At 42.0% G+C, this 13547-nt stretch overlaps 1 protein-coding gene across 4 annotated transcripts in view; it reads right to left on the bottom strand.

Annotated features, from left to right (window-relative positions):
- The window catches only part of Samd8 (sterile alpha motif domain containing 8), a 42611-nt gene that overhangs the window by 24735 nt on the left and 4329 nt on the right, over positions 1 to 13547 (bottom strand). Inside the window, exon 2 of one of the 4 annotated variants that reach the window (XM_029541954.1) lies at positions 2572 to 2711. The exons of the other annotated variants lie outside the window; for them this stretch is intronic. The gene's annotated coding sequence lies outside the window, so the exon portion shown is untranslated. The remainder of the gene's footprint in view (positions 1 to 2571; positions 2712 to 13547) is intronic. 4 annotated transcript variants of the gene reach the window in all.

The raw sequence follows: 13547 nt of genomic DNA, 5'->3' as shown, positions 1-13547 counted from the left end.
GAGAGAGAGAGAGAGAGAGAGAGAGAGAGAGAGGGAGAGGGACAGAGACAGAGACAGAGACAGAGAGACAGAGACAGACAGAGAGACAGAAAGGAGGCAGGGCAGAAAGAAACAGGAAAAATTATATGGGAAGAGAAATCCCTCACTCTGAAGTGTGACTGAAGCCTCCTGTTTACTGAGAAGCAGGAATCCAGCACAATTAACAACTGCTATAAAAGCTGCCAACAATAGAGATACTCCTTTCACACATACATGTTCAATGTTATAAATGACCAGGCATAAAGCCTAAACATCTGCCGCCTCATTCCTTTCCCTAGACATTTTCCCGAAAATCTCAAACAAGACTGTTAACTTTGCTTACAGCACAGGCACCTCACAATCTAGACTTTTATCTTATCAATCCTGTCCAGTGCCCTTCAGGAACCATACTATGATCTCCTTTAGTTTTTTGCAAACCCCTTTGATAACTGCTTCAAATTCACCAAAATCACATCCCTAAGTGTTGTAAGGATAATGAAGTGGCTCCCAGAGAGGCTTCACCACATCCATGCTTTCTTCCTGAGCAGCTCCTCCCAACCCAGCTTAACATCTATAAAACTCATTAACAGCTAACAAACCCCAACTCTGCTCTAAGGAGGGGGCGTGGGAAGGGGGAGGGAAAGAGAGAATATTAAGCCACAGTAATGGCAATAAAAGAGATGAGGACAGACATCATTAACTAAGGGGGGGGGGGGCTGCAAGATGGCTCTGTGGGTAAAGGCATTTGCTGCCAAGCCAGACAACCTGAGTTTGATGCCTGGAATACACATGTGGAAAGAGAGAACAGGCTCTGTCAAGTTGTCTGCTGACCTAATCCTGACCTCCTGCATAAATAAATGCAAACAAAACACTCAAATCTTTAAAGAAATTGAGTATGTAATACGCTCTTACCAAGAAAATTTCAGGCCCAGAGGGCTTCACTGGTGCTGTGCTGGCTCAGGCCTTTAACCCCAGCACTTGGGAGGTAGAGGTGGGGGGGGGGGGGTCTCTAAATTCAAGGCCAGCCAGAGTGAGTTCCAGGACAACCACAGCTACATAGAGAAATTGTCTTGAAAAATTAACCAACCAAATAAATATAATTCTGTACAAGCCCTTCAAGGAAAGGGTATTTCTGAATTCAATCTTGAAAACAGAATCAAAAGATAACAACAAAAAACAAAAAAACAAAACAAAACAAAAAAATACAATGAACTGTTAGCCCTCATGCACAGAGCTACAACAAACAAAAACAAATTTAATGACATAAAATTAAAACCAAGTGGCATTTATCTCAACAATGCCAAGCTGATTTAGTATCTAAAAATAAAAATAGCCAACTCCCCATATTAACAAGGTAAAAGAGCAAAACCAAAAAATTGTCAAACTATCAAGAAAAACATTTGACAAAATTCATCCATCATTTCTGATTGTAAAAACCCATCAAACAAACAAACAAACAAAACCCATCAAACTAAAAACACAAAGAAACGGCACAACTTGGCAAAAGCATCTTTGAGGAACCTACAAGTATCAGAGTTCATGAGGAAAGCCTTCCTCCTAATGCCACGGATGAAGATGATTCTTGATGGCTCTAGCAAACATCAAAGGCTCTAACAAATGCAACAAGGCCAAGTGAAGCAAAAGGTGTGCAGATAACCTGACAGCTCGCTCATACGGAAGCCCCAAAGGTGCTGTGGTAATAGATACACCAAAACCGGAAAACAAGGATGACACACAGTCAGTAAGTGTTGCACGGGTAGGGACCAAAGGAGCACATAGCTCAGTGGTGGAGTGTATGCTCATATGGAAGAAGGCCTACTAAAAACCCATCCCCAACACATACGTACATGCATACATACATGCATGCATATTGGCCAGGTATTGGTGGCACATGCCTAGTGTCCTAGCACCTGGAAGGCAGAGGCAGGGAAATCTTTTTGACTTCCAGGCTAGTCTAACTTATATAACAAGTCCCAGGCCAGCCAAGGCTACACAGTGAGACCCTGTCTCAAAAAACAAAACAAAACAATCAAACAAACATCAACAACAACAACTACAACAACCACAAAAGTGTCTAAAGAATTAATATGAAGTTTAGCAAGACCACTATATATAAGTGCAATATACACAATCAACTACAGGCCTGGCTCAGTTGGTAAACTGCTTGAACACTCACTGGATTCCCAGCACCCATGTAAGAACCACTTAAAAAGACTGAGGGGAGAGGGGTGGAAAAGGGGGCACGGCACCATGATTATAGCCCCAGCACTGGGGAGGCAGAGACAGGTGGATCCATCCCTACAGCACACCGGCCAGTCAGCCACCCAAATTAGTAGGCTCCAAGTTCCCACATTCAGTGAGCCATCTCATCTCAAAATCAGATATGCACACGTATGTATGTATGTATGTATGTATGTATGCATGTATGTATGTATTTGTATATACATAAGTGATATATATTCAAAGAGCATTTTAAAACTATAAAAATTACAACCTATAAAACTAACAGTTATATTTCTCTCACATATAAAATTTCTCTAAAGAAGACCTTACCCTGGCACAAGTGCTGATGAGTGTTCTGAAACATGGAGACGCTACAGTGTACTAGTCACCACACTGGCATGTCCAATTCCTCACTGTTAACAGCTGTTCACGAAGTTATCACTATTACCACATCTCCACAGGTTGCATTTCTATAAACAGAATACATATATCAAAGACTCCAAGATGTTATCTAAACACTAACGCAATGACATCATTCCATTTTGATTCACTTTGGTTGGCTTTGCTGCTGAGCCTCACTAAGTAACCCTGTCTGGCTTGGCATTCCGATGCAAACTAACTGTAATCCTTCTACCTTTGTTTCCCACAGTGCTGGGATCACATGCATATAAACCATGCCTATCTGGATCCACATGCAAGAGCAGTGCACACAGAGCATGTTTCTCTCCCAAAGGTATGTTGTTTTGGCAGTGCTGGGGACTGAACCCAAGCCTCATGTATTCTCTCCAAGGGCTCTATCCCCAAGATCCCCAGGGCTGAAGTCTTAACTGGCATGTATAAAGGAAGCATTTCAATTTGAGATAAAAACTAAAAGCACATTCTGAAGTCATGAGCAACTAAGAAATCCTGCAACAAAGGTTAACACTGTCTTATCAAGACACAAAGTCCACTCCTGCACTCAGCCTTGGACTATCAGGCAGTCTTAGTTCATTCTAAGTTATAGATAATAGATAAAATGAAAGTAGCTGACTGTTCTGCATAGCATGCAACAAATAACACTTTATCTTTTGTACGTACTCTGGTTACCCGATTAAGACACACTGAGCACATCCGCTGTCTTATATGTTTCTTTTCTGATCAGGTTAGTTTAAATCCTGCTGACTAAAGAGTTCAGAGTTCGCTGGGCATGGTGGCACATGCCTTTAATCCCAGCACTAGGGAGGCAGAGGCAGGTGGATTTCTGAGTTCGAGGCCAGCCTGGTCTACAAAGTGAGTTCCAGGACAGCCAGGGCTATACAGGGAAACCCTGTCTCGAAAAACAAAACAAAACAAAAAAACCAACAACAACAACAAAAGAGGTCAGAGTTCAATCACTACTACCCTCGGCTGTTTGAATCAGGCCCCACTAGGAGCCCAAGATGATCTCCAAGTTGAGGATTACTAGTGAGCACCACCATGCTCAGCTTGAGTCCAATATATTTTCTATAATGCATTTATTTATTTGTTGGAGGAGAGGGGAGGGGTGCATGCACCTGCGTGTGCAGAGATGTCCTGCTTACTCAGAGGGTGGTACAGTTTGTGCTCTTGCATCTCCCAAGTGACAGGTTACAAAATAAATATAAAATGGTGACAAAGGAGTACAGTTAACTTCATCTTATAAATTAGACAAGAAGGAGCAGGAAAACAGAATTCAAACAACAGATTCTACATGAAATTAGCATGCAAGAACTCAAATTCAGGAGTCAAACACTGTTCCTACATGCATTCTGCATGCACGTAGATAGATTTAGTGAGTGAGATGGAAAAAGGATAAACCATTTAATAAATAAAACCATTTCAGCACACACATTACAATAATGACAATTTCCTCTGGGCAAGGTGGCTGGCATACAGGCCAGTACTTGGGATATAGAAGTCAGGGGTTGTGAGTTAGAGACAAGCTTGTGTCACAGCAAGGCCCTTATTCCAAATGGGGTTAAGGGAAGGGAGGACAACTGCTTACAGGTGTACATGATCCATCAAAACACTTAAGAAAACTAGCCATCTTATGTCCCCAATTGCCTTTCCTATCTGTTTTCATCTCAGGAAAGAGGCTGGAACTATTAAGTGCATTGAGTTATCACATTTCTTTAATACAGAATAATTCATCTCTTATTTGGATGGGCAGAGGACCGATAGGGTTCAGTTTGGCACAATTCTATGGAATCACCTACATTCTGGATTTGTATGGTTGTCAACTGTGTCATGGTGGTCAGCTGTTGGTGTTATGTTAGAATCGAGACTCATGTCCAGACAGACCACACCAGGCCAATACAGTTCCATGTGAGAGAGGTTTATTGTGGGGGGAGGGGGCAAAAGGTGGTGACAAAGATGAAAGGGAAAAGAGAGCAGAGGTTAGGAAGGTCTGCCTTTTATTTGGGTTGTGATGTAACCGTTCGAAAGTAAGGGTGGGAGGTGAGCCAGGGAATGTGGGAATATGGGAATGCATGGCAATTGCCGTGGCAACAGATGTGAGGGTTCCTGTTGCCTATGGGTGATGTCACCTTCATCACTGGATTCGGAGGCAACTTGCAACTATAAGGCCGGTTCCTGATGCCAACAGTTGGTCACAAACACAAACCCTGGACGATAAGGGGATTAGTATAACCACCCAGACAGAGTGTTTACTTAAACAGTTGGCTTTGGGACTGGAGATACAGCTCAGAAGTTTAGATCACTTTTTCTTCCAAAGGACCTAAGTGCTGTTCCCAGTACCCACACTGGGAAGCTCACCAATTGTTAAAAACTCCAGCTCCAGGTGATCTGAAGCCTCTGGCTCCAGAATCACCACACACACTTGTCTGTATGCATGCAGTCACATATCGCCACACACACTTGTCTGTATGCATGCAGTCACATATCACCACATACACTTGTATGTATGCATGCAGTCACATATACAACTGAAAATAATAAAATACATCTTAACAATAGCTGCCTTTTCTTTCTTTTTAAGGCAAGGTCTCATATAGTTCAGTATAGAACACATCAGAAAGTTTAAGCCACAGTGAAGACTACTATACCTACACCTATCATATAACCATATAACCCAGCAATTAGACTCCTGAGTATCTCCTCCAAAGAAATGAGAACATGGGGCTGGAGAGATGGCTCAGCAGTTAAGAGCACTGACTGCTCTTCCGAAGGTCCTGAGTTCAATTCCCAGCAACCACATGGTGGCTCACAACCATCCGTAAATAGATCCGGCGCCCTCTTCTGAAGTGTCTGAAGACAGCTACAGTGTACTTACATATAATAAATAAATCTTTAAAAAAAAAAAAAAAAAAGAAATGAGAACATATGCTGACACAAACTCCTACATGCAAATGACTGCAGCACTATTTGTAGTAGTTGAGATGTCCAAGAAACCAAAAGATTCCATGTCGACAACCCAGCAATAAAAATGAGTGAGTTATTGTATATTCAATACTTTGGGTGAGTTTCAAGGGCATTAGACTTGAGGGAAAGCCAGTCTCAAAGGGTCACATACTGTGTGGTTCTACTGATGGAACACTTAACCTGACAGGCTTATATAAATGGAATTGATTAGTTGTTGCTAAGAATTAGAGAGATGGCAGAGGAGGAACGATCATTCACTGGGATAAGAATCTATTCTTGATAAAATGACAGTTTCCTGTTTGATTCTGTTCTACAGTTATGTAAGATATGACTACAGCAGAAAAGTGGATAAAAGTACATAGGTTTTCTATACTTTTTAAAAACAAAACAGGGGTTTGCTACTCCCTGTAAATCAATACTTCAAAGGAAGAAGTTTAAAAGTTCCTTTTTTCTTTAAAGAACTATAAACTGAAAATGGCATGCTTTTTCTAGTTAAAAAAAGTAAGAGGAGCTGGAGTCACAGCATGCACTGCTCTTCCAGGACCCAAATTCGATTCCTATTACCCAATCAGGTAGCTTCTAACCACCTGTAACTCTAGCTCCAGGAGATCTGACATTCTAGCCTCTAGGCACCTGTACTCACATGCACGCATGCACACACACACACACACACACACACACACAATTAAAAATAATAAAAATAAATCATTAAAAACTATTAATAGTTATTCCTAAGGTGGGCTCTTCACTCTAACTTTCTAAAGTTTGTTTTGTATATTTAGCATGTAATACTTGATGATTAGAAAGAAAAAGAATTTTAGAAAATTAAAACATTAGTTTCAGTGAAGTATACTTCACTTAAATAGATATAAACAGAAAATCAGATAATTCGTGTATATCTATAAACACTAAGAAGATACAAAAAGCCGAGTCAACCAGCAAACCATGACTACAGATCAACTTTGTCCCCTATTAACTGTACCTGTAACTCAAAAGTGCTTTCAGCTTTATTCCAGGGAGAACCAAGAGATCTTAAACAGTTATCTGAGGCGTTGAACACATCTCTTTGGTAATCAGCAGGACAGAATACTTAACGCTAACACTGGCAGTGATCTAAGATCTAGTATAACTGTTCAATTTCCAGTTGAAAAAACTAAGGGTAGGGAGCTAAATTTGAGAGAGCATGCCAACAGAATCTGATATAAAACTTAGATAGAAAGAGCAATGGTTAAGAGTGCTGTCTCCTGAGCCAGGTGGTGGCAGAGGTGGTGGCAGAGGCAGCAGCAGCAGCAGCAGTGGTGGAGCACACCTTCAATCCCAGCACTTGGGAAGCAGAGGTGGGTACATCTCTCAGTTTGAGACTAGCCTGGATGCCTTTAATCCAAGGACTCTGGAGGCAGAGGCAGGCAGACCTCTGAGTTTGAGATCAGCCTGGTCTACAGGACTACCCTTTCTCAAAAAACCAAGAGTGCTGCCTCCCAGTTGGCCAGATGGCACAAATCTGAGTTTGACACCCCAGAACTACATGCCAGGAGAGAAGCAAAAACTGAAAGCTGTCATCTGATCTCCAAAAGGAGGCTGTGGTATATGTCACAGGGTGGGGCATATAGGTACACACACACACAAATAAGTAAACCAATAGATTATACACAACAACATTTAATATGAAGTATAAGTTAAGAATTTCAACAGTAGTATTATTACTTACAAATTCTTTTCAGTGCTACAGCTTAAAACCCAGGGCCCTCAGACATACTGGCAAATGCTCTATCTCCAAGCTACACTTACCAGTGTTTGTGGTGGGGTTGGGAATGGGGGGTGTCTTATAACGCTGTGTCCTGGAACTTACTAGGAAAACTAGGCTGGCCTCCAATTCAGAGTTCTGCATGCCTCTGCCTCCAGAGTACTGGAATTACAAGTATAAATCACTAACATTTTTAAAGGTATACACAGGTAACAAAAGCAAAGGGCAGTGAGATGGTAGCAGCGAAGAAGCTTCCCACAGCAAAGGAAACCAGCAACACAGCGCTGAGACAATTTACACAGTAGTTACTTACCGACAAAGGAGTCATAGCCAGAATTATAAATGCCTCAAAACACTTAGTAACAAATGAACCCAAGAGAATCAGCTTGTTACCTCACCACCTGACTAGGAACTCAGCTTATGGTGCACAGGCTGTAACCCCTGCGTACCTGGACACTGAAATGGGAGGGTGGAAAGCTCAATGTCTGCCTTGAGTTTCAAGTACCTTGGCTTCAGAGTGGCTTCAAAGACAGCTTGGGCAAATCTGCTCGAGACGCACTCTCAAAATAACATTGAACTGGGCTAGGGCAACAGCACAGGATTAGCCATGTGCAAGAGGGCCTAGGCTCAAACCCTATCATGGGAAATCAAACAAACCAAGAAAATATAAATCTACTCCATCTGTAATGATTTATTATCAAAAAAACTCAAACTAAGGAACACCAGTGAGGATGGGAACATAAGTAATATAGTATCAAGAACTATATAAAGGTAGCTGGGCGGTGGTGGCGCAGGCCTTTAATCCCAGCACTTGGGAGGCAGAGGCAGGTGAGTCTCTGGGTTACAGGCCAGCCTGGGTCTACAAAATGAGTTCCAGGACAAAAATGTCTATGAAGGTGCCTTAAAAATCCAAAAGCAAGCCATGTGTTGTGGCATAGTTCCAGCACTCTGGAGACAGAGACAGAAGGAGAAGGCGTTCAAAGTCATCCTCGGTTACAGAATAAGTTCAAGGTCAGCTCAGGTTATCTAACACCTTGTCTCAAAAAACAAAAATCCCTAAAACCTCCACTTTTAAGTAGTTATCTGTTATACTTTGTATCTGCCTTTAAGCTGGGGGAGGAGCTGCCTGTGGAACCCACCTCTTCCTTGCCCAGGCCCTTCTCTGCAGGCATATGTAAACAGCTTGCTGGGCCATCTTACCCTCATTGTTATGATATACTTTAAACACATTAAAAAGCAACAGGGCCAACAATCCATCAACTATCTGATACCACAAGTTATATAAACCATCTCTATAAGTGATATTGTTAAAGAAACAAAAATCTGATGAGCACTACAACCATTGGAAATGATATCAGCATATCAAAGAAAGACCTTTACACTTAAGCTTAAAAACAAAATCGACCTAGATGGCCATCAAACACATCAAGAGATGAAGAGAATCACAAAAGCATGTCATTCAGCTAAACAACAAACAGAAACCAATCGCTAAGACACCGAGGTTGGATGAGCTCGGCAGTCTCCAGTTAGTCTAGATGACATAAGAGGGAGTCTCAAATAAAATACACAGCTTTCAGACTTCACCAGAGAACTTTCTTTGTGCAGTGGATAGCAGTTAATTAGAAAACCAACCAACCAACCAACCACCTCACAATTAGACAAAGCGCAAAGAATCTGTGGAGCACTTAGGCACCATATCAAACCTGCTCCCTACAAGGCCCAGGGAGCCATCTTGAAAGAGGTGGAAAGATTAAGAGCCAGAGGTCTCAAAGGACAAGTGCAAAACTGCCTTTTGGCTATGACAGAACTGCTACACTTAAGGACTCACAGAGCCATAGTTCCCTTCACAAAATCAAGCTAGAACTCTCCAGCAGGGAGAGGCTTCAAAGTGCCATCCCACACTGAGAGGCTATTGACAGCTGATGGCTTCTAGGGAAGGAGGTGTGTTTCAGTGGTACCTGTTTGTGAGGGTAAGGGTGTGGACCCATAGGCCAAAGCTCCAGGGGATGGTCCTACACCCAAGAGTATATGGGCAGCACAAATTGGACTAGAAGACCGGTTATTTTTTTCAAAACAACAACAACAACAAAAAGAATTAAATTGGTAGGAGGCTGGGGTGGTGGTGGTGGATCTGGGAGGGTCCATGGAAAGAAATGAGGGGTGAATATGATCAAAATACATTGTATGTATATATTAAACTCTCAAAGAATTAAAATAGTATTTTTAAAAATAAAACGTTTCAATCATTTTCACTAAAATGAGTGGACAAGAGGATATTACATTAAGTAAGGTAAGTCAGGCATAAAGGCAGTCATTCATATTCTCTCTCTCTCTCTCTCTCTCTCTCTCTCTCTCTCTCTCTCTCTCTCTCTCTCGTCAAAAAGAAGCCAAACTGATAGAGTACAGTGACTGCTAGAGTCTGGAAAAGGGAGGAGAGGAAGATAAAGGGAGGCTGGCTAAAATGTTCACCAAAACCAGATAGACAGAAGTAGCAGTTCTGGGGCTGGGAGCGTTGCTCAAAGAGAGAGTGCCTCTTGCTGGAGGGCCTGAGTTCAGTCTCTTCCAGACCAATAGAAGGGAGAAGATACAAGTAACATTGTACAGACTGAGCAAGCTATATTTAGAAACATGTATATACACCCAGACTTATGCATGCAGTATCAGCTAAGGAAAAAAGGGGCCGTGAAGCTCAAAGAGAGTAAGTAAGGGTGCACGGGATGGTTTGGAAGACAGAAAAGGAAGGAAGAAATGTAATATATCAAATATAAAGTAAAATAAGATTAAGAAAGGGAGAAAGGACGGGAAGGAGGTGGAGGGGAGGAAGGGAAAGTGTTTGTTTGGTAGCAGAATGGGATTACTACAGTTCATATTAACCTATTATGTATTTTATTAACAATCATAAGAGAGGTGTTCCACACCACCAAATACTTGTAATAGTAAGGAGACAGAAATGTTAATTACCTTGATCTGATTTTTAAAATGAATCACACTGGGAGCTGGGGAGCTGGCTCAGTGGGCTAAGAATGCCTGCTGTGCAAACATCAGGACCTGAGTCCAATACTCACCTAAAACCTCAATACTGAACCAGGTGGCAGCACACACCTTAAGCCCAACACTCCGGAGGCAGAGGCAGGCAGATCTCTGAGTTTGATGCCAGCCTGGTCTACAGAATGAGTTCCAGAACAGCCAAGATGGGCACACAAAGAAACCCTGTTTTGAAACTCTCATGGAAAAAAAAAAAAAAAAAAAGCCCAGCACAGCAGAGTGTGATGAAACAGGGCACAAGACTCATTCTCTGGCTTCATGAGCACATGTCGCAAATGCAGGAGCGTACAAACATCCCCCCCCCCCCAAAACAGCTTTCTCTTTTAAAAAGATTCTGCTTACACACACACACACACACACACACACACACACACACACAGTATCCCGTAAAAATGTGCAATTTTGAGTTAAATCCATTTTTAATGTTTAGAGACATGGGTGGGGAACTAGAAAGAGAGCTCACGCAGTAAAATAGTTGCCACATGAGCATGAGGGAAGTTGAGCTCCCCATCACCCACACAAGAAAGCCACATACAGACAGCAGTGTTTGCCTGTAAGCCCAGCGTGGGCTGGGAGGGACAGCGGAATGCCTTAAGCTCCCCAGCCAGCCTGTCTATCAAACTATAACTTAAAGAAGTGCCTCTCTCTCTCTCTCTCTCTCTCTCTCTCTCTCTCTCTCTCTCTCTCACACACACACACACACACACACACACACACACACACAGAGTCTAAACACAAGTGCTAAGTAACCTGCTGATTTGAGTTTATAAATTATGAATATACAATGAATTACCACTTTAAACCTCACAAACACATACCACTGAAACTTTTTTTGTTTGTTTGTTTGTTTTTTTTTCGAGACAGGGTTTCTCTGTATAGCCCTGGCTGGTCCTGGAGCTCACTTTGTAGACCAGGCTGGCCTTAAACTCAGCAATCCTCCTGCCTCTGCCTCCCGAGTGCTAGGATTAAAGGCGTGCACCACCACACCCGGCACCGAAACATTTTTTAATTAAAATAAAGATACAAATTTATACAATTGGTTGTTGATGATATCTAGAAGTATACTTTGGGAAGAAACAGAAATTTCTGAAAAATGACAGGCATTCCTAACTAAAAAGATACAAAACTCTATCAGGCTTAATTATATCAATACACAAGAGACTACATGGGTCCTAATTTATCATTAGACAGTCTTTAGAATAGAGAAGACACATCAATAAAATCGAACTCTTACTCTTGATCTGCTCACTTTTACAAAAATCAATTTCTCTGCTCAGATGGTAACTACAGCGATCTAAATGTGCTTGGCCTTCTATTGTTTTACAGTACTGGGGATTGAACCTGGGACCTCAAGCAGCACCCCAGGCAAGAGTTCCACCACTGAGCTATGTATCTCAGCCCTGATGAATTTTTCATGTAAGATTCTCAAGTGTGTCTGTGTAAATGTGCACACATTTTTTGTGTGTGCAAAATCCTCTAAGACACTGAACTACCGCTGTATGAAGCATTCATCCTTTACCTTTAGATTCTGTGAGAGCCATACAATCAAATGACCCTAAATCAGCAGTTCTCAACCAGTGGGGTGTGGGATGTGACCCTTGGAAGGCTGTCAATGACCTTTGCACAGGGGTTGACCATCTGCATATCTGCTATTTACATTATGATTCATAACAGTAGCAAAATTACAAAGTTGCAACAAAATAATTTATGGTAGGAGATCACCACAGCCTGAGGAATTATAATAAGGGTTGCAGCATTAGGAAGGTTGAGAAACACTACTCTAAATGATTTTACAACTGAAGAAACTTGATTTATAAACAGAGAATATGGTGTTTGGAAAATTACTGTTTTGATAATCAATTCAAGTTTTAAAATTTTTTATTGATCCTAAGTGGTGTTGAATAAAAACCGCCAAGCAGTCATGGCAAACTGCATGCCTTTGATCCCGGCACTCAGGAGGCAGAGGCAGGTGACTCTCTGAGGCCAGCCTGGTCTACAGAGCAAGTGCCAGGACAGCCAGGGCTACACACAAAAATGAAATCTTGTCTCAAAACAAAACAAAACAAAAAGAAGGGCTGGTGAGATGGCTCAGTGGGTAAGAGCACCCGACTGCTCTTCCGAAGGTCCCGAGTTCAAATCCCAGCAACCACATGGTGGCTCATAACCATCTGTAACAAGATCTGACGTCCTCTTCTGGAGTGTCTGAAGACAGCTACAGTGTACTTACATATAATAAATAAATAAAATCTTAAAAAAAAAGAAAAAAAGAAAAGAAAAAAACAAAAAGCTAAAAAAGTGAAAACCATATCTCAAGGCAGGACAACGGTCTTCAAAATTATGATCAGTACTAGGCTGGGCGTGGCAGGGCATGCCCTTAATTCTAGTCTGAGAGATTCTATCTATGTGATGAGACCTTGTTGGGGGCGGGGCGGGGGCTTAGGAGGAGGAAATTGAGTAAATAATAAGATTAATACACTTCTAGGGCTGTAAAAGGTCTAGTTTCCTGGTAGGATGCTTGACTGACTCCGAGAAGGCCTGAACTGGGTCCCTAACACTAAAGAAAGCTCTCCTTAGGTTAATAGTAATAATCAACATTCAAAAACAGAGAATGGCCACACGGCTTTACTTGTTTCTTTTTATCTTTCTTCTTCTTTTGGTTGTTTGAGACAACATTTATCTGTGTACCAGCCCTGGCTGTCCTGGAACTCAATTTCTAAAGCAGGGCTCAAACTCATGGAGATCCACCTGCCTCTGCCACCTGAGTGCTGGGACTGACGGTGTGGGCCACCACACCAGCTGCCACACACAGCTTTTCAATCCATACTACTGTAGGCTACTGCTTTGGCTCGACACACATTCCTTGGGAAAACTTGCATAATTTACACTGTCTTGTGGTTGCCCTCTTACATGCGAGTCACTCTTTAAACCTTTCTTAACTGTGTACGTGTATGGCAGAGATACCTCTAAAAGACAGAAAACTGGAGTTGGTCATTAGCGTGGCAAGCTTTCCTTGGAACAACAAAATAATGAGAGTACTATTCTCTTGTAGGGCTGGGTTCTCTCTTTGTTTGTTTGTTTGTTTGTTTGTTTTTTCGAGACAGGGTTTCTCTGTGTAGCCCTGGCTGTCCTGGAACTCACT

This window comes from Mus pahari, chromosome 8 (genome assembly GCF_900095145.1).
Source record: "Mus pahari chromosome 8, PAHARI_EIJ_v1.1, whole genome shotgun sequence".
Taxonomy (NCBI): Eukaryota; Metazoa; Chordata; class Mammalia; order Rodentia; family Muridae; genus Mus; species Mus pahari.
The sequence above is the reverse complement of the archived record's forward strand: the minus strand, read 5'-3'. Positions and strand labels throughout refer to the sequence as shown.